The sequence below is a fragment of the Delphinus delphis genome, chromosome 13 (genome assembly GCF_949987515.2).
Source record: "Delphinus delphis chromosome 13, mDelDel1.2, whole genome shotgun sequence".
Taxonomy (NCBI): Eukaryota; Metazoa; Chordata; class Mammalia; order Artiodactyla; family Delphinidae; genus Delphinus; species Delphinus delphis.
In genome coordinates this window covers 54,010,259-54,029,779 of record NC_082695.1, presented here as the reverse complement: position 1 = coordinate 54,029,779, position 19,521 = coordinate 54,010,259, and positions in this window count along the sequence as shown.

Below are 19,521 nucleotides of genomic sequence, written 5' to 3'. Positions count from 1 at the left end.
AGTGAGATTGGATATTATTTCTTTATTCTCCATCTTAAGTGGAGAAGTGTCCTGATCCTCACCATTATGTACATTGTTAGCTGTAGGGTTCTTTTGGGTTTTTTTTAATCAGCTGAAACAGTTCCCTTCTTATTTTAGTTTCCTGAAAATTCTAATCATGAACAAGTGATGGATTTTGTCAAAATATTTTTCTGTGTTAACATGTTCCAGAATAGCATTATATCACTTTCTTGACAAGAATAAATTTCTAATCATGCCCTCTAATATTACTTTGTTTTACTTAGAGTGATCTTTCAGACTAAGTATACTCAAAAGTAAAAACTGCTTGTTTTTGTAATTGGTTCTTGAATATGAAAAGAGATGTTTAGAGATCTCATAATTAAACAGCCATCATCTATTTTTCTCTAAGTATTTACTTAAACTGACATTTTAAAAATCAATAATTATTAATTACAAAACAATGATGAAACTTAGTAGAACATATATTCTGCAGTGAGGACCTCATAAACACTAACTTCATAGCTCTAAAATTTATCATGTGTGTGTTCTTCTCTCTCAAGATAGAAAATACACTTGATATAATTTTTGAACAATAAAATATTTTTATTTCCAATTAATGTCAGGAGTGGGAGAACCAAACCAGTAAACAGGTAAAAATAAAAGAAGTCTGAAACTTTTTTCTCTCTGTAATGCCTCCTACACTCATGGCTAATTCAATTCTCAATGCTCTTTGAATATCAATTTAAATTCAAGCTTACTTCAAGTCTGTCTTTGTTCTATTAGCCTATGAACATCTATCCTTTAAGGGTGGTTCAGTATCATCTAATTTCACACAATTCCATATATTAAATTAATGTGGATGTCTGCCTCCTCAGTGAGAACATGAACCCTATAAGAGCAAGATCACCTTGTGATTTTTATCTGACATCTGAACACCTATGTCAAAATCTGAGGCCCCAGACTCATGGCCCCTTAATAACTGCATCTTTGTTCCTGATATATACCTTCCATTTTCTGTTGTAACCAACACTGTCTACTTATAAACACCTAATTAAAACTTACTGGTAGATACCTGTCTCCAAATATTTGTCCCAATACAGTAAGTCACCTACACATGAACCTTCAAGTTATGAATGTCCAAAGATGCCAATGTGCATTCATGTGTCCTAAGTTAACATAAGTCTTAACATAAGTTAGTTCACATGTCTGGCATACATTGTCACATGTGTGCATCCTCTACAAGTGATTGTGCTTTTGTGCACTTCATTGTACAGTACTGTATAGATTACAGTAGTACAATATCTTTATTTCAAGCCCAGGATATCCAGAAGCAACCGTAAAAGCAGCAGTGATGTAGCTGGTACTGCTAAGAAGTGCCAGCTGTTGTACTGTACTCTTCAAGGTACTGTAATGTAAGATTAAAAATGTTTTATTTATTTTTTTGTGTGTTTGCTTGTTTTTTATGTATTATTTGTGTGAAAAGTATTTTAAACCTATTACAGTTGTGTTAGTTGGGTACCAAGGCTAACCTTGTTGGACTTATGAACAAAATTGGACTTACAAAGCACTCTCAGAATTGAATTCATTTGTATGTAGGGCAGTTACTATATTCCTTTCATTCCCTTTTGCTTATGTAAGTCTGATCCACAAGCTCATCTCACATCTATCCTATTCAGAAGATCTTCTCACTTTATCCCACAGGATTCACTGTTAACACATTTATTACCTGTATAGGAATCTATTGTATTTTGTATTTTATGTCATTTCTTGTGCTTTTTTTGTTGTCAATTAATCTTCATAAAATTATTCCTTTTCTCCAAAATGAATAAAACATTTTCTGAAAACAAAAATCATTTATTTGATTTGTTATATTCTCTATATGCCTAATACTGAACAATACACATGCAATTCATAATTGATGAATTTAATTTCTTTAGCCACAAACATTTCATCCAGTAATGGTTAAATGATCAGCTCATGTAAGGCTTGAAGACACTGTGCAGAGAGGTCAATGTTAAGAATCCAAAAAAGAGGTTGTGGAAATGAGCCAAGGACAATCTCAAAGGGGTAAACGGCATGGACAGGAGTAGGGAGTTAATATATTTCTTATTTTCCAAAGGCAGAGAGAGGTACCCCTCTTGGTTGAAGAAAACGCTTGATTCTGAAGAGAAACACAAATTTACAGGTAAAAAGTAGGTGAAACATGAAATCTATTTGTAAATGGGTAGATGAAAAATTGAACTAACCAAAAGGAAACTAGGAACTGACTTAATCTGAGAATTTTAGTTAAGAATCCATCCTTAGATTATCTTGTCTTCCTTCAAAACATTAGTTAGCATTTATTATGGACAAGGCATTATTCTAGGAATTGTGGGGCTTCAAAGATGTGTAAATCATGGCTTTCTGTCTTCACAATTAAGTGCCAATACTACCTCTGCCACGAACTTTCTGTCAAGTTTTGGATTAGGCATTTTACCTCTCAGGTTTCCATGCTCTTCTTCATTAAAATAACGGGGTTGGGCTAGATGAGCTTTTCCCTCTAACACTGCACAACAGGATGAAACAAATGGCCCAGTCATTTTCCTTCTTAAGATACTTTTCCCTCCATGCCCCCAAACATTTGTTTGCTGTCACAGACAAAGCTTTTAATACTAAACTGAGTCTGCTAACAGGATGAGATTTTGACATTCACCACACCTACTGCCAAGGAAGAAAGAAGCCTCTGGGAAGGCTAATTGTGGGAACTGTCATTCTGAGGGTTTTAGCAAATGAAAAATTATCTGATGCCCAGTGGGGTGTGGAAGCTTGTGGGTGAAACATTCAGGAGATGTAAGTGTTTTGGAAGCTGCCAAGAACAACCTGGTAGTTATCTCAGTAGTAAGAGCAAAGCTTGGGAAGAAAAGCCTTGCTGGAAAAATAAGTCTACCTGTTGGAGAGATCTATCTTCACCCGCAGTGTGTGCAAGGAGAGGAAGAGTTGTTAGGGAGGCAGGATGCACCTGTGAGATTTCACATTGATGGTTCTAGCTTCTCCCTTAATAGCACACTCTAAACAGGATTTCTTTCACACGTATTGCAAACTAGTGTTTTGTTTCTCATTTTTACAGATACTACTAGTAATTTCTCATTTCTGGCTCACACAATAATGATATCTCCAGGTTGTGGTGATCAGGCTCCGGTGTGCAGAAACATCTAGGTGAAAAGTTATTTTGTACAGCTCCAGTTCCCTTAAGTTATGTTCCATTCCTTCCCCTCTCTCCCTAAACAAAAGTGGGCCTCCTTTTTTTCCAACCTATGAAAATGTTATAAATCCTAAGAAATGCAACCCAAGTGTCATTTACCATGTCCTCTTTCCTTCCATGATTCAAAGTATATGAGATATAATATTGAAAGTAAGAAGTAACTTTCCATGATTATTGTTGTTTTTATTTATTTATTCTTTTTGTTAATTAGCTAGTATGTAAAGTTTTATTTTATTAGATTTTGATGTGACTTTCAAACTAGTCAATAAGTATTTTGAGGGCATACAGCAGGAGGCCTTTGTATCTGCCATAGCACCTTGTCTTCTCTGGAGCACATATTAGATATTTAAATGATACTTTTCAAGAGATCATTGGCTCAATTTTCTCAGTTTAAAAAAAATGAGAGCTTACTACTCTAGAGACTTTTATGTTTGATTGACTGTCACAAAATGGACTGGGCAGATTTTAATGATGTCAAGTAATTGATAAAGGTTTACAACCTTTTTCATTCCTTTAAAAGGGCAGATTACCTCACAGGCCACAGTGCAAATGTCAATGACTCACTGCAGGGAATTGGGTCTAGCTGGTGCATGGCTTAATCACTGGAGAGTGCTAATGAAATATTGATCCCTATATAACACTCTATGGGAGAGTGTGTAAGTTAATATCTGCCCCCTAATACATGTGGGTATATTAAAATTATTGGGCTGTGAAATCTGCAGAGATGGAAGTTCACAGCTCTCTTCAGCCCCATGAAAACCACCGATTCAATGTTGTTTGATGGGATTCATCACTAAAGCACAGTTTGTTATGAGTAATGTATTCAACTGCTCCAATGAGTGAAAAAAAAAATGTAGAAGATTTGTGCTGGTCCATGTGACACCAGTGGTCCTGGATTGGACAAATATCTGATTCAGATTCTCTGTAAATAGAGGGTTCACAAATTCAGTGGACTAAATGGTATTTAAAGAGATCATAGAGTGTGACCTGCAGATAAATAGCCATTAAGTGTGCTTAGGAAAAGGATCAGAGTTGAGAGAAGGAAAAACATTCTATTACCATTCTATTCTATTTTATAATTCTAGTCCCTTTCTGAGGACTAGATTTTTTTCTGACCTAGGAAAAGCATGCCCTGAATAATAACCTTCACCTTCTTTTGGCTTGTCTTAGCTTAAGTCTGCCTCTTTAACTTGATTTTAATATATTCCAGCCCAATACAAATATTGGCTTTAGAAATGAAGGAAAGTAAATACAGAATAAACTGAACTGGGTTGGTATGGTCAGTGGTGCACTTTCACTCATCACAGAATGAAGGACTGTCAGACCATGATATTGATGGTGAAGTAATCAGGTGACATACTACCTGTCACCTACTGAGACTATGACCACATGGACACATTTGGTGACATTTTTGAGGGCTAGAATCAAATCAGCAAGAACACAGACTCTGTTAATTACTTTCGTGTTCCTTCAGTAAGGTACACAAAAGAAACGAGTTCTAAATTAGAATTTCCCACTAGAAGAAAATGTAGAAAATCTGGGTTGCTAGATTATATTTCTAAAATGCTAGAAGAAATGCATATGCCTAATAGTATTTAGATTGTTTGATTTCTTACTTCTATAGATAACATTGACATGCTTTTCAAGAAATGGAGGTATACTAGAAAATAGCATGGGAATATTGGGAAGAGGAAGAAATATCAGGAAACCAAACCTACCAGTTTTTTCCTGAGGAGCTCCTGATATACCGGTCTGCCCCCAGCTCCACTTGCCATTGCAAAGTATATTTTATGACTAAACCTGGAATGTAACAAGGGAGCAAAATTCTGGAAAGATGTAATACTGTTTTCTGTTTTGTTGTTGCTGTTTTTTATTGAAGTATAGTTGGCATTCAACATTATGTTAGTTTCAGGTGTACAACACAGTGATATGACAATCAAATACAGTACACAATAATCATAATTTCAATAATCATCTGCCATCATGCAAAATTATTATAGTACTGTTACCTACATTCTTTATGCTATATATTACATCCCTGTGATTTTTTCATTTTATAACTGGAATTTTGTATCTCTTAATCCCCTTTGCCTATTTTGCCCAGCCCCTGAACTCCGCCTCCCCTTTGGCAAACACCAGTGTGCTTTCTGTATCTATAAATTTGTTTCTGATTTGTTCTATTTGTTTATTTATAATATTCCATGTATAAATGGAATCAGCCAGAATTTTCTTTCTCTGTCTGACTTATTTCACTTAGCATAATATTGGGTTGGCCTAAAAGTTCCTTTGTTTTTTAAGTAAACATAAAAGACACATTTTCCATTTTCACCAAGAACTTTATTGAACAACGTGTTCACCGTTTTGTTCCACTACCTTCTGCCATTCTTCAGGTAACTTCATAATTCCATCTTCCCAAAACTGTTTATCTTTTTGAGCAAAAAACTGTTCCAGGTGCCTTTTACAGTCTTCCAGGGAAGTGAAATTTTTTCCATTAAGAGAATTTTGTAAAGACCAAAATAAATGGAAATCCGAAGGTGCAATGTCTGGTGAATACAGCAGATGAATCAGAACTTCCTGGCCAAGCTGTAACAGTTTTTGCCTAGTCATCAAAGAAACATGTGGTCTTGCGGTATCCAGATGGAAGATTGTGTGTTTTCTGTTGACTAATTACAGATGCTTTTCATCAAGTGCTGCTTTCAGTTGGTTTAATTGGGAGCAGCATTTGTTGGAATTAATCGTTTGGTTTTCTGGAAGGAGCTAATAATAGAGGACTCCCTTCCAATCTCACCATATATACAACATCACCTTCTTTGGATGAAAACCTGCCTTTGGTGTGGTTGATGGTGGTTCATCTCGTTTGCCCCACGGTCTCTTCCATTCCACATTATTGTACAGTATCCACTTTTCATTGCCCGTCACAATCTGTTTTAAAAGCAGAACATTTTTGTTACGTTTCAGTAGAGGATCACATGCATGTATATGGTCAAGAAGATGGAACCCAAACATCAAGTCGATTAACATAAGCAAGCTGGTGCAAATGATTTTCAGCACTTGATTTGGATATTTTGAATATGCCAGCTATCTCCAGCGTGGCATAACATTGATTGTTGTCAATTAATGTCTTGATCTGATTGCTATCAACTTCAACTGGTCTACCCGACCGTGGAGCATCATCCAGTGAGAAATCTCCAGCACAAAACTTCACAAACCAAGTTGACACATTCAATCAGTCATAGCACCTTCTCCATACACTGCACAAATCATTTTTTTTGCACTTCAGTGCATTTTTACCTTTCTTGAAATAAACCATAATATGCAAAAATGTTGCTTTTTTTCTTCCACCTTCAATATTAAAATGGCCACACAAAAATTCACCAGTTTTGGGCTTCCCTGGTGGTGCAGTGGTTGGGAGTCTGCCTGCCGATGCGGGGGACACGGGTTCATGTCCCGGTCTGGGGGGATCCCACGTACCGCGGAGCGGCTGGGCCCGTGGGCCGTGGCTGCTGGGCCTGCGCGTCCGGAGCCTGTGCTCCGCAACGGGAGAGGCCGCAACAGTGAGATGCCCACGTACCGCAAAAAAAAAAAAAAAATTCACCAGTTTTGATTTTTTTTTTAATGCATGCTGATATGACAGCTGTCACAATACAATCTAACAAAATTGTTTCAAATGAAGTTAAAGACAACTAAGTGCTACTAAAGCTATCTTACAGAAAAAAATGAATGAACTCTTTGGCCAACCGATACCTTCTAGGTCCACTCATGTTGTCACAAATGGCAATATTTCATTCTTTTTATAGCTGAGTAGTATTTCCCTCTCTTTCTCCCTCTCTCTCTCTTCTTAATCCGTTCATCTTTCAATGTGTGTTTCAGTTGTTTCAATATCTTGGCTATTGTAAATAATGCTTCAATCAACATAGGGGTGCATTTATCTTTTCAAATTAGTGCTTTTGTTTTCTGTTGGTAAATACGCAGATGTGGAATCACTGCACTGTATGATAGTTCTATTTTTAGTTTTTTGAGGAAGTTCCATACTATTTTTCATCATGGCTTCACCAATTTACACTCTCACCAACATTGCACAAGGGTTTCCTTTACTCCAAGTTCTTGACAACACTTGTTATTTGTTATCTGTTAGAGGATGGCCTTTCTGACAGGTGTGAGGTGATATCTCATTGTGGTTTTGATTTGCATTTCCCGAATGATTAGTGATGATGAACATATTTTCATGCATCAATTGGCTATTTGTATGTTTTTTTTAGAGAAATGCCTACTCAGGTCCTCTGCCCATTTGTATTATTATTTTTATTTATTTATTTATTTTTTGTGGTAGGCGGGCCTCTCACTGTTGTGGCCTCTCCCGTTGCGAAGCACAGGCTCCGGACGTGCAGGCTCAATGGCCATGGCTCACAGGCCCAGCCGCTCCGCAGCATGTGGGATCTTCCCAGACCGGGGTACGAACCCATGTCCCCTGCATCAGTAGGTGGACTCTCAACCACTGCACCACCAGGGAAGCCCCTCTGCCCATTTTTAAATCATATTGTTTGTTTTTTGATATGTAATTGTGTATTTTCTTTATATATAACTTGGATATTAACCACTTATCAGATATATCAGTTGAAAATATTTTCTCTCATTCAAAAGGTTGCCTTTTGGTTTTGTTGGTGGTTTCCTTTGCTGCGTAAACTCTTCTTAGTTTGATGCAGTACCATTTGTTTATTTTTGTTTTGTTTCCCCTGCCTGAGGAAACATATCCAGAAATATATTAATAAGACCAATGTCAAAGAGCATATTGCCTATGTTTTTTTGTTTGTTTGTTTGTTTGTTTTTTTTTTAGTTTTATGGTTTCAGGTCTTACATTTAAATTTTAATCCATGTTGAACTTCTTTTTGTGCATGGTGTGAAAGAGTAGTCCAGTTTGATTCTTTTGCATGTAGCTGTCCATTTTTCCCAACAGCATTTATTGAAGAGGCTGTTTTTTTTTCCCCCATTGTGTATTATTGCCTCCTTTGTCATAGATTAATTTACTAATTCACTTCTGGATTTTCTATTCTGTTCCATCAAACTATGTTTCCATTTTTGTACCAGTACCATACAGTTTTGATGACTGTAGCTTTGTACTATAGTTTGAAATCAGGGAGTGTGATATCTCCATCTTTATTCTTTCCCAAGATTGTCTTGGCTGTTTGGGGTCTTTTGTATTTCCATACAAATTTTAGAATAATTTGTTCTAGTTATTTGAAAAGTGCTGTTGATATTTTGACAGGGATTGCATTAAATCTGTGATTGCTTTGGGTAATATGGACAATTTAACCAGATTTATTCTTCTGATCCATGAGCACAGTATATCTTTTTATTTATCTGTGTACATTTCAATTTCTTTTATCAATGTGATAGTTTTTAGAGTGCAGGTCTTTCACCTACTTGGTTAAATTTATTCCTAGGTATTTTATTCCTTTTGATGCAATTTTAATGGGATTATTTTCTAATTTGTCTTTCTGACAGATCATTGTTAGTGTATAGAAATGACACAGAATTCTGTATATTTGTATTCTACAATTTTACTCAATATATTTATTAGTTCTGATAGATTTTTTTGTGGTATCTGTAGGTTTTCTATATATAGTATCATGTCATCTGTAAACAGCAACAGTTTTACTTCTTCCTTTTTAATTTGGATTCCTTTTATTTATTTCTTGTCTGATTGCTGTGGTTAAGACTTCTGATTCTATGCTGAATACAAGTGGTGAGAGTGGGAATCCTTGTCTTGTTGCTGAACTTAGAAGAAGTGTTTTCAGCTTTTCACCATTGAATACGATGTTAGCTGTTGGTTTGTCACATATGACCTTTATTATAGGTATGTTCTCTCTCTGCCCATTTTGTTGAGACTATTATGAAAAAAATGTTGAATTTGTCAAAATATTTTTTTGCATCTATGTTTATCAGTGATATCGTCCTGTAAATTTCTTTCTTTATTTTCTTTTTTTTTTTTTTTTTTTTTTTTTTCTGTAGTGTATTTGTCTGGTTTTGGTATCATTGTGTCAGTGTATGCTGGCCTGGTAGAAAGAATTTGGATATGTTCCTTCCTCTTCAAAATTTTTGGACAAATTTGAGAAAAATAGGTATTAAATATTCTTTGGATGTTTAGTAAAATTAACCTGTGAAGCTGTCTGGCCCTGGACTTTTGTTTGTTGTGGGTTTTTTAATTGCTGATTCAATTTCATTGCTAGTAACTGTTCTGTTCAGATTTTCTATTTCTTCCTGATTCAGTTTTAGAAGATTATAAGTTTTTAGGAATTTATACATTTCTTTACATCACCCAATCTCTTGGCATATCATTTTTGTAGCAATCTCTTATGCTCTTTCTGTGGTGTTGGTTGTAACTTCCCCTCTTTAATTTTTTTTATTTTATGTTTTTGTGTCCTCTTTTTCTTTGATGAATCTGCCTAAGGTTTATCATTTTTTTTTTATCTTTTCAGAGAACCTGCTCCTAGTTTAATTGATTTTTGCTAATTATTTAGTCTCTATTTTATTTATTATTGCTCTGATCTTTATTATTTCCTTTCCTCTACTAACTTTCAGCTTTGTTTATTCTTCTTTTTCTAGTTTCTTTAGGTGTAAAATTAGATTGTTTATTTGATATCTTTCTTGTTACCTGAGGTAAGTCTGTATTGGTATAAACTTCCCTTTTAGAAATAACTGCCTTTGCTGTGTTGCATAGATATTGGAACATTTTGTTTCCATTTTCATTTTTCTCAAAATATTTCCTAATTTCCTCTTTGATTTCTTCAATAACATCTTGTTGTTTGGTAGTATGTTGTTTAGATTCCATGTGTTTGTGGGGTTTTTTTTCCAGTTTTTTTTTTTTTTTCTCTTAGTTGGCTTCTAATATCATACTATTGTGATCAAAAAAGATGCTTGATATGATTTTTATCTTCTTAAATTTATTGAGACTTTTTTGTCGGCCTAACGTGATATATCTGGAGAATGTTTCATGAACACTTGAGAAGAATGTGTGTTCTGCTGTTTTTGGCTGGAATGACATTATATATTAGGTTCATCTGGTCTAATATGTCATTTAATGTCAATATTTATTGACTGATTTTCTGTCTGGATGTTCTGTCCATTGATTTAAGTGGGATGTTAAAGAACCCTACTCTTATTGTATTACTGTCTGTTTCTCCTCTTATGTTTGTTAATATTTGCTTTATATATTTAAGTGTTATTATGTTGGGTGCATACATATTTACAAGTGTTATGTCTTCTTGTTAGATTGATCCCTTTATCATTATGTAATGCCCTTCTTTGTCTTTTGTTACAGTCTTTGTTTTTTAGTCTATTTTGTCTAATATAAGTATCACCACCTCAGCTTTCTTTTTATTTCCATTTGCATGGAAATCTTTTCCCATTTTCTCACTTTCAGTGTGTGTGTGTACTTAAATCTAAAGTGAGTCTCTAGTAGAGACTGAGTCTTAATTTTTATCCGTTCAGCCCAGCCACACTGTATCTTTTGAAAAGAGCATTTAGTCCATTTACATTTGAAGTAAATATTGATAGGTATGTGCCTATTGCCATTTTGTTCATTGTTTTCTGACCATTTTGTTGTTCTCACCATTCCTTTTTTCTTCTTTTTCTCTCTTCACTTGTGATTTGATGACTTTTTAAATTATGTTTGTACTCTTTTCTTTTTAATTTTTGTGGATGTATTGTTGGTTTTTGGCTTGTGGTTACTGTGAAATTCTTATATAACAACTTCTGTATATAGTGGTCTATTTTAATTTGATGGTCACTTAAGTTTGAGTGCATTCTAAAAGCATTATATTTTTACGTTTCCTCTCCATATTTAATGTTAACTTTACATCTTCTTATCTTGTGTATTCCTTAATTAATTATTGTAGATATATATGATTTTACTAGTTTTGTCTTTAACATTCATACTTACTATATAGGTGGTTGATCCACGACCTTTACAATATTTTTGCTTTTACCAGTGAGACATTTTTTCTTTCATAACTTTACATTTCTGGTGATGTCCTTTTAATTTCTGCTTAAAGAAGTCCCTTTTAAATTTCCTGTAAGGTCAGTTTATTGGTGATCTCCTTTAGCTTTTGCTTGTCTAGGAAACTATCTCTCCTTCAATTCTGAATAACAACTTCCTGGATAGAGTACTTTGGGTTGTAAGTTTTTGTTTTTATTTTTCCTTTCAGTACTTTGAATATGTCATATCACTCCCTTCTGGCCTGTAACATTTCTGCTGAAAAATCAGCTGGTATTTTTATGTGGGTTCCTCTGTATGTAGCTAGCTATTTTTCTCTTGTTGCTTTTAAAATGTTCACTTTATCAACTTTGTCATTTTAGTTAGAATGTATCTTTGTGTGGATCTTTTTGGGTCCAAAATCTTTGGGACTCTCTGTGTTTCCTGGACCTGGATGCCTGTTTCCTTCTCCAGGTTAAGAAAGTTTTCAGTCATCATTTTCTCAAGTGGTTTTCTGTTCCTTTCTCTCTCTTTTCTTTCTGGGACTCTTATAATGCAAATGTAGTATTCTTGATGTTGTCCCAGAGATCACTTAAACCTCCTCAATTTTTTGATTCTTTTTTTGTTGTTGTTCCAATTGGGTGATTTCCGCTAGCCTGCCTTCCAGATCGTTGATTCCTTCTTTTGTGTCATCCAATCTGCTCTTATTTCCCTCTTCTGTATTTCTGTTATTGTATTCTTCAGCCCTAATTTTTTTTTAATATTTTCTATTTTTTTAATTGAAGTCCTCACTGTGTACCTCCTTTCTTCTCCTGAGTTTGGTGAGTATCTTTATGACCATTACTTTGAACTCCTTATCTAGAACATTGTTTATCTCCATTTCATTTAGTTCTTTTTCTGAGAAACTGTTTTGTTCTTTCCTTTGTAATGTATTTCTTTATCTCCTCATATTGTCTAATTCTCTATGTTTGTTTCTATGTATTAGGCAGATCAACTACATCACACAGTATTGAAGAAATGGCTTTGTGTCATAGGTATCCTGTGGGGCCCAGCAGTGTTTTTTCTTCATTACCAGAGTCAGATGCTTGAGGAGTGTCCCTTGTGTAGGCTGCATGTGTCCTTCTGCCTGCCTGCACGTGCTGCAGACACACTAGTGTGTGGGGCTGGCCTACACTGGAGCTGGCTGTAAGGCCCAGTCAGAACACTTGCAGGCACTCTGATGTATGGGGCCAACCCCCAGTTCATGAGACACTTTGCAGGGATGCTGGTGCTGGCCGAGTGCATCTGCCAGGTCTGGAGGCTCCACTACTGGCCAAATGCACATGCTGTGACTTGTGGGTTGGGGGGGCACTTTGGAGGAGCATTGGTTGTGTCTGGTCTTCAAGTGAACCTGGGGAAGATCAAGTGGTGCTAAGAGGTTAGATAGAGGATATCATAAATGATACTAAGTCAACCAGGTAGAAGGTGAGTCTCCCTAAAGAGAAAAAGGAACAAAATGTTGGTGCCCACTAGCTTCTCCATACCCACAGAAAGTTCTAATAGATCCCTGTTCTTTGGACACACATTTTAAAATTAGTAAGTGAATATCTTTTACATATGACACAGGCACTTTTCAGACTGCTGCCTTTGTCCTGGGACTTGGAGTAAGTGAGTTTTTAAATGTACCCTTCAAGAGCAGAGCCTCAGTTTCCTATAGCCCTCTGTCTCCTGGACCAGATGTTATGAGCACTCCTTTTCCCAGTGTAGGTGTCCTGGATTTGGGAGCCTAATGTGGAGTTCAGAGTCTTCAATTCTCTGGTTGAAACCCTGAGGCTGTGCTCTCTCTTCTACCTATGGGTCACAACACCAGGGGTGTGGGTACTAGCTAGATCACATCTCTGCCCTTCCTACCTGTCACAATGTGACTTTTCCTTTTTATCTTTAGTTGTGGAAAATCTTTTCTGGTAGTCTTTAGGTAATTCTCAGAGATAGTTTCTCTATATGTAGGAGTATATTTGATATGCTTGTGGGAAGAGGAAAGCCCAGGGTCTTCTTACTCAGCAATTTCATCCTGCCCTCCATGATATGCTGTTTTGTTTGATAACTCCACTTTAGCTCTTTATTCCCCAGTCAACTTCTGAATCTAAAGTAATTAAGCATAGAAAACCAAGAGGCCGGCGTACCGCAAAAAAAAAAAAAAAAAAAGAATGGATTCATGTCATCTGAAAGCTTCTGATCCATGAATGGTTGTGGCCAAGATGGAGCTGAAGGTTCACAGACCCTTCTTTCAGGTTTTCCATATTGTTAGACCTAGTAACAGCTGCAAATCAGCTGAAACAAAGTGGTTATGGCACTAAACACTAAACTATTACCATGACTTAATAATCAAGATCCAGGAGTTATTTTGATCAGCAGAGGACTCTGGAAGTAATTTTTAGCAAATAAGTTTTCCAAAATGTAAAATTTATAGACAACCAAATAAATTTAATGGAAGTTTTATCACCAGAAAAGTGTAAGCTTGGAAAACACAACACCAGAATTAAAACCAATAGGGTAGGGCATCTCAACCCCTCATATAGGATAATGTGACCTAAACACTAAAGATTCCAGTAAAATTTGGACATGCCATCTTCCATCAGGGCATTCTTGCCAATATTCCTATCAGACCAAGAACAATCCTCTTAACAGAAAACAAAACAAAACAAAACCTTGGCCAGATGAACAAGAAACTAATTTCCATGGTAACTAAATGAGACAACCTAATGCTGTCTTTGAGCATACCTGGTCCTACCATTTACCTTTCAATGAGTGTCTACAAGAGTGAAATGTATCTAGATGCATTGCTATTCTTGAGGTATTTTCCTTTGTCTTTTTAACTGAATATGTGGTGTTGAATGCATGTGTGCATGTCTTTTTCTTTCTCTACTACTGTATTTGGCATTGGAAAAGATAAAATTTAATTAATTAATTCCCTTAATTCCAGGATATGGTGAAGTCACAACAGCTCGAATCCTCCTCCTATGGTTAACTGTATCACAGTAATATATTTTGAATGCAGAAAAGGTGGCAAATAAATGGCTTGGCTAAATAACATCCAGAGGGAAATTTCAGTAAGTATTATAGAAGAATGTGTGACTCTTCAAATTTTTCATCAAACTATAGTAAGAGCAGAGAGGCATGCACAAGAGTTTGAGGCATGTAGTTAGAAGTATCATGCACAATTAAGATAAGGCTAAAGTACTATGTTTTATCTGGAAAAATTAGATAAAATTTTCATGCAATTCCACTACTTACCATTCAATTAAGTTGATAAGCCATGATTATCTGTGGCATTTTGTACCCCTAGCATGTTGTTTGTTGTCCTGGTTTGAGAAGCATGACTATAGCAGTTAAGTGGTTAAGTTGTTTGGATTTTTGGTCCAAACAACCACATTGCAATGATTCCACTTAGGGAATGAATGGTCTTTAGCAAGTTTCTTACCTACTTTAATTTTCAATTTAATCATTTCTAAGTTGTACATAATACCTACTCCATAGTGTTTTTAAGAGAGTGAAATGAAGTGTTACATGTAAAGCACATAGCACTGTACTTAGTACATAACTGACAGTAGATAATCAGCAGATATCATCAATATCATTCATGGTATTGGTTACTTTAAGATATGGTCTTCTATATATAGGCATCAATTTACATTTAGGACTAATTTCAGATCACATGCTTTTGAACACACATAACCACAAGGTTCCTCTAGGCACTTTTCAAAATGCTTTGTCCATTGACTATATTCATTGCAATCTGACACCCACTGTGTATATCTTTTATACAATTATTGATCCTATCATGTTATTTTTTAAATAATTGAAGTATATTGGAGCCATATGGTAATACCACTTACCTTTTGTAGGGAATACATTTTCTTCTGAAGAAAACAGATGTGCCAGTGTAAGTCATTTGAAAGAAAGGCAAGACTTCAAAATGGAAACAAAAATGCAGAAAATGGAAATTTAATAAATAAGGAGAGAAATCTAGCATCTCAGTTTTAGGGTCTTTGCTTATGAATTTGAAGGTTTAAAGCATACTTGAAGACATTCTTTGATGATAACAGCCAGAAGACTCTCTTACATCTAGATTGTTCATGAGTAGGCACAATGGCCTCCCACAAGATTTGTTGTTGTTACTGTTGACTTGCATATTACTTCCAGATCTAGCTGTATTAAGTTACCAGTTACATTTTCCACCCATGCTTAAATATGGAGGATTAAGAGGGCCCATGTTTAGATTGAATGGGAAGATATGACACTGGGTCCATTGAAGTGAGGGCAGGAGTAATCAACAGGGGTCCCAAGAAGAACAGAAATCTCTTCACAGAGCAATTCCTTCGTAGTTCCTGTTTGTTTGATATCAACAGAGTCAGTGTGTTTTCTTACAAATTTGCCTGTAAACCTCTCATCTTCACAGAGTTATTTGGTCAACCCTAAGGCAGTCTTGCTGGAATATGTGTTTACAAAAGCTACCTAGCTCAATTCATGAAGGTAAAAACTTTCCTAACTCAGAAACTCTTAAGATATGCTACATGTGACTTAGAGTCTTAAAGTGGATAGATAAAGCATAATTAACACTATTCAGCCTCAAAGAAGATTATAAACTCTGGCTAATTAAACTTCCCAACACCTCCTTTGCACAGATGTAGTTATAACCCCTTTCTGGACAGGCTAAGACATTTATTCGAGGGAGAAGAATACAGCTGCTCCTCTCCTGAAGGGTAGGAATAAAATCTTCCTTCACTCAGTAGGGATCTAGGCTTAAAGTTAACTGTAATCAAACATTTAATCAGTATAATTTTATTGAAAACCTATGTACCTTACTTTGTGTTCTTTGGTTGTAGGAAAAAAAAAGTGTCAGTATCTCCTGTCTTTGGAGAGTTTAACATGAAGCTTAACAGACAGGACACTAAAACATTACTTTAAAAATAATGCAAATGAGTTTATAATTTGTTGTGAAATGTCCCCTTCCAGACTACATTTCTGTCTCCATTATGCACACTTTTATTAAAAAAGATCTTTCTGAAATGCAAGTCCAATCATATTTCTCTTCTGTTTATAGTCCTTCCATAATCTCATATGATTTGAAGGATAAATTCCAAACATTTGGAAAAATATTTACTAACTTTCATGATCTTGGTCACTGTTTACATGCTTGGTTCAGCTTCTTGCATGCCCTTTTTTTTTTTTTTGCGGTACGCGGGCCTCTCACTCTTGTGGTTTCTCCCGTTGCGGAGCACAGACTCTGGACGCGCAGGCTCAGCGGCCATGGCTCACGGGCCCAGCCGCTCCGCGGCATGTGGGATCTTCCCGGACCGGGGCACGAACCCGCGTCCCCTGCATCGGCAGGCGGACTCTCAACCACTGCGCCATGCCCACTTTTGTACAGCAAGCTCTAGCGCTGGAAAATTACTTGCTAATCTACACATGTCTTTTTGGTAATTTCCATGCCTATACTATAATTTCTTCATTTCTCAGAATGTTTTCCCTCTTTCTTTCTCTCATGAACTCCTTCCTCCTTCTATTCCTTTAAAAACCAGTTCAAAGGTCATAAATTCTCTAAAGACACAGAAATAGAGAATGGACTTGAGGACACGGGGAGGGGGAAGGGTAAGCTGGGACGAAGTGAGAGAGTGGCATGGACATATATACATTACCAAGTGTAAAATAGATGGCTAGTGGGAAGCAGCCACATAGCACAGGGAGATCAGCTCGGTGCTTTGTGTCCATCTAGAGAGGTGGGATAGGGAAGGTGAGAGAGAGATGCAAGAGGGAGAGGAGATAAGGGGATATATGTATATATATAGCTGATTCACTTTGTTATACACCAGAAACTAACACACTATTGTAAAGCAATTATACTCCAATAAAGGTGTTAAAAAAATTTAAAAAGGTCATACATTCTCTTGACAGCTTTCCTGATTCTGACTTTCTTCTACCCCATCTCCTCTGAGTCTCCATAGCATCTTACATATAATAAAATGCAATAAGATAGAATGATTATTAAATGTCCACATTCTACTGTGATTATTTGTTTCTCTCTTATTAGATTACAAATATGAAGAACAGAGGTTCGGGTTTATATATTTATATAATTATTTATGTATACCCAGAGTCTGGCACAGTCCCTGGGAAATTAAAGTCATTATTGAGTGACTGGATGGCCATCTCAACTCGTGTCCTCACACCAGTCCTTCTCACACTACACTCTGCTCTTAGTGAGAGTTCTCTGCCATCCCCAGGCCTTTGTATATACTTTTCTCTTGGCCTAGGATACTCTTTACTTCTCCAGGTATGTCACCTGGCTAATACCTACTCATATATCCAGGCTAAGATACTCAGCTAGTGGCATGTCACTCTAACAACATTCTCTGACTGGATCAGGAACATTTCATATGTGCTTTCTTAAAAACAGTACACATCCGTATCATAAAACTTTTCACTTAGGGATTTTTGGGTGGTCACAACTTAGCCCATAACTGGTGATTTACATTTGGAAAAACAACAAAAAAACCCAAAACTAATGAGTTGAGTTAATAACAGATTCACATGGGTTTAAGCAATCTGAGAAGGTTCCACAAAAATAGCTGTGTTTTAAATTAGTAATTGAGTTATAAAAGGCCTGTAGAATGCAAAGAAGGAAGAGAGAATTCCATCTGGAAGCAATAACATCAGCAGAGACTGATACAATAATTAGTGTAGTTGCTGCAGAAGCCCATGAGAAATCAGATTTATCTTTAGAAGGTTATTCATGCTCTGGGGTTGTCCAAGAAAATATGTAGATATTGTAGGGGCAGTTAGGAGAGAGCCAAGGAAGGCACACTCTTAATTAGCTTAGGTAAACTCTTTAATGAGTCTAAAAATTCATAGGGACATGTATACTTTGAAGGTAACATGGCATAAGGTGATAGAGCTTGGTTTTGAAATCACATTTACAGCGTCCTGTGCAAGTTTTAAAGCTTGTGTTGCTCTGTAATGTATAGAGCTGGAACTTTGGTTTTCCTGAAAGTGATCATTACATGATCATTTCAAACATAGATATGAGTGATAGTAAAGGAGACCTGGGTTTGTACTCTGGTTTTCTTTTTGAGTAGCTGTGTGACATTGGGAAAGGTGGATAAGTGTTTTGGGCCTCAGTTTCCTAATAATAGTACATACCTGATAGGTATCATGATTGAAGGTCACAATATTTTTTTTTTATAAATTTATTTATTTTTGGCTGCATTGGGTCTTTGTTGTTGCATGCGGGCTTTCTCTAGCTGTGGCGAGTGGGGGCTACTCTTCGTCGCAGTGTGCAGACTTATCATTGTGGTGGCTTCTCTTGTTGTGGAGCACAGGCTCTAGTTCACGGGCTTCAGTAGGTGTGGCATGCGGGCTCAGTAGTTGTGGCTTGCAGGCTCTAGAGCACAGGCTTAGTAGTTGTAGCGCATGGGCTTAGTTGCTCCACAGCATGTGGGATCTTCCTGAACCAGGGCTTGAACCCATGTCCCCTGCATTGGCAGGTTGATTCTTAACCACTGCACCACCAGTGAAGTCCCGAAGGTCACAATATTAATAAAGTCCTTGGAACAATGCCAAGCATAAAATAAGCGCATAAATATTAAAATGTTAGAGTTATTGGGGGCTTCCCTGTGGTTGAGAGTCTGCCTGCCGATGCAGGGGACATTGGTTCGTGCCCCGGTCCGGCAGGATCCCGCGTGCCGCGGAGCGGCTGGGCCCGTGAGCCATGGCTGCTGAGCCTGCGCGTCCGGAGCCTGTGCTCCGCGGCGGGAGAGGCCACAGCAGTGAGACGCCCGCGTACCGCAAAAAAAAAAAAAAAAAAAAAAAAAAAAAAGTTAGAGTTATTATTAAAGGCAGTGCGTGGACCTACAAACATTAAAAAAAAAAAATGCCTTTGAGACTCAGTTTCTTATTCATGTGGAACTCAGGTGCGGTAAAACCTCTGCTTTCTGTTCTGCAGGATTTCTTCTTAGTCACTCTATTGCAGAAATTCTCAAAGTATGGTTCCCAGACAGGCAACAGCAGAAGCTGGAAACTTGTTTAGAAATGCAAATTCTTGGACCCCTAGTGAATAAGAAACTCTGGATACAAAGTCCTTCAGTCTGTGTTTTAACTAGCCTTCCAGGAGATCCTGAGGTAGTCCAAAGATTCAAAACCACTGATCTATTAGAAAGGAGAACTGTGAGGATTGTTCTTATGGTTTCTGATATTTATGGTTTCTAACAATATGGAAAACCTGAAAGAAGGGTCTGTGAACCTTCAGCTCCATCTTGGCCACAACCATTCA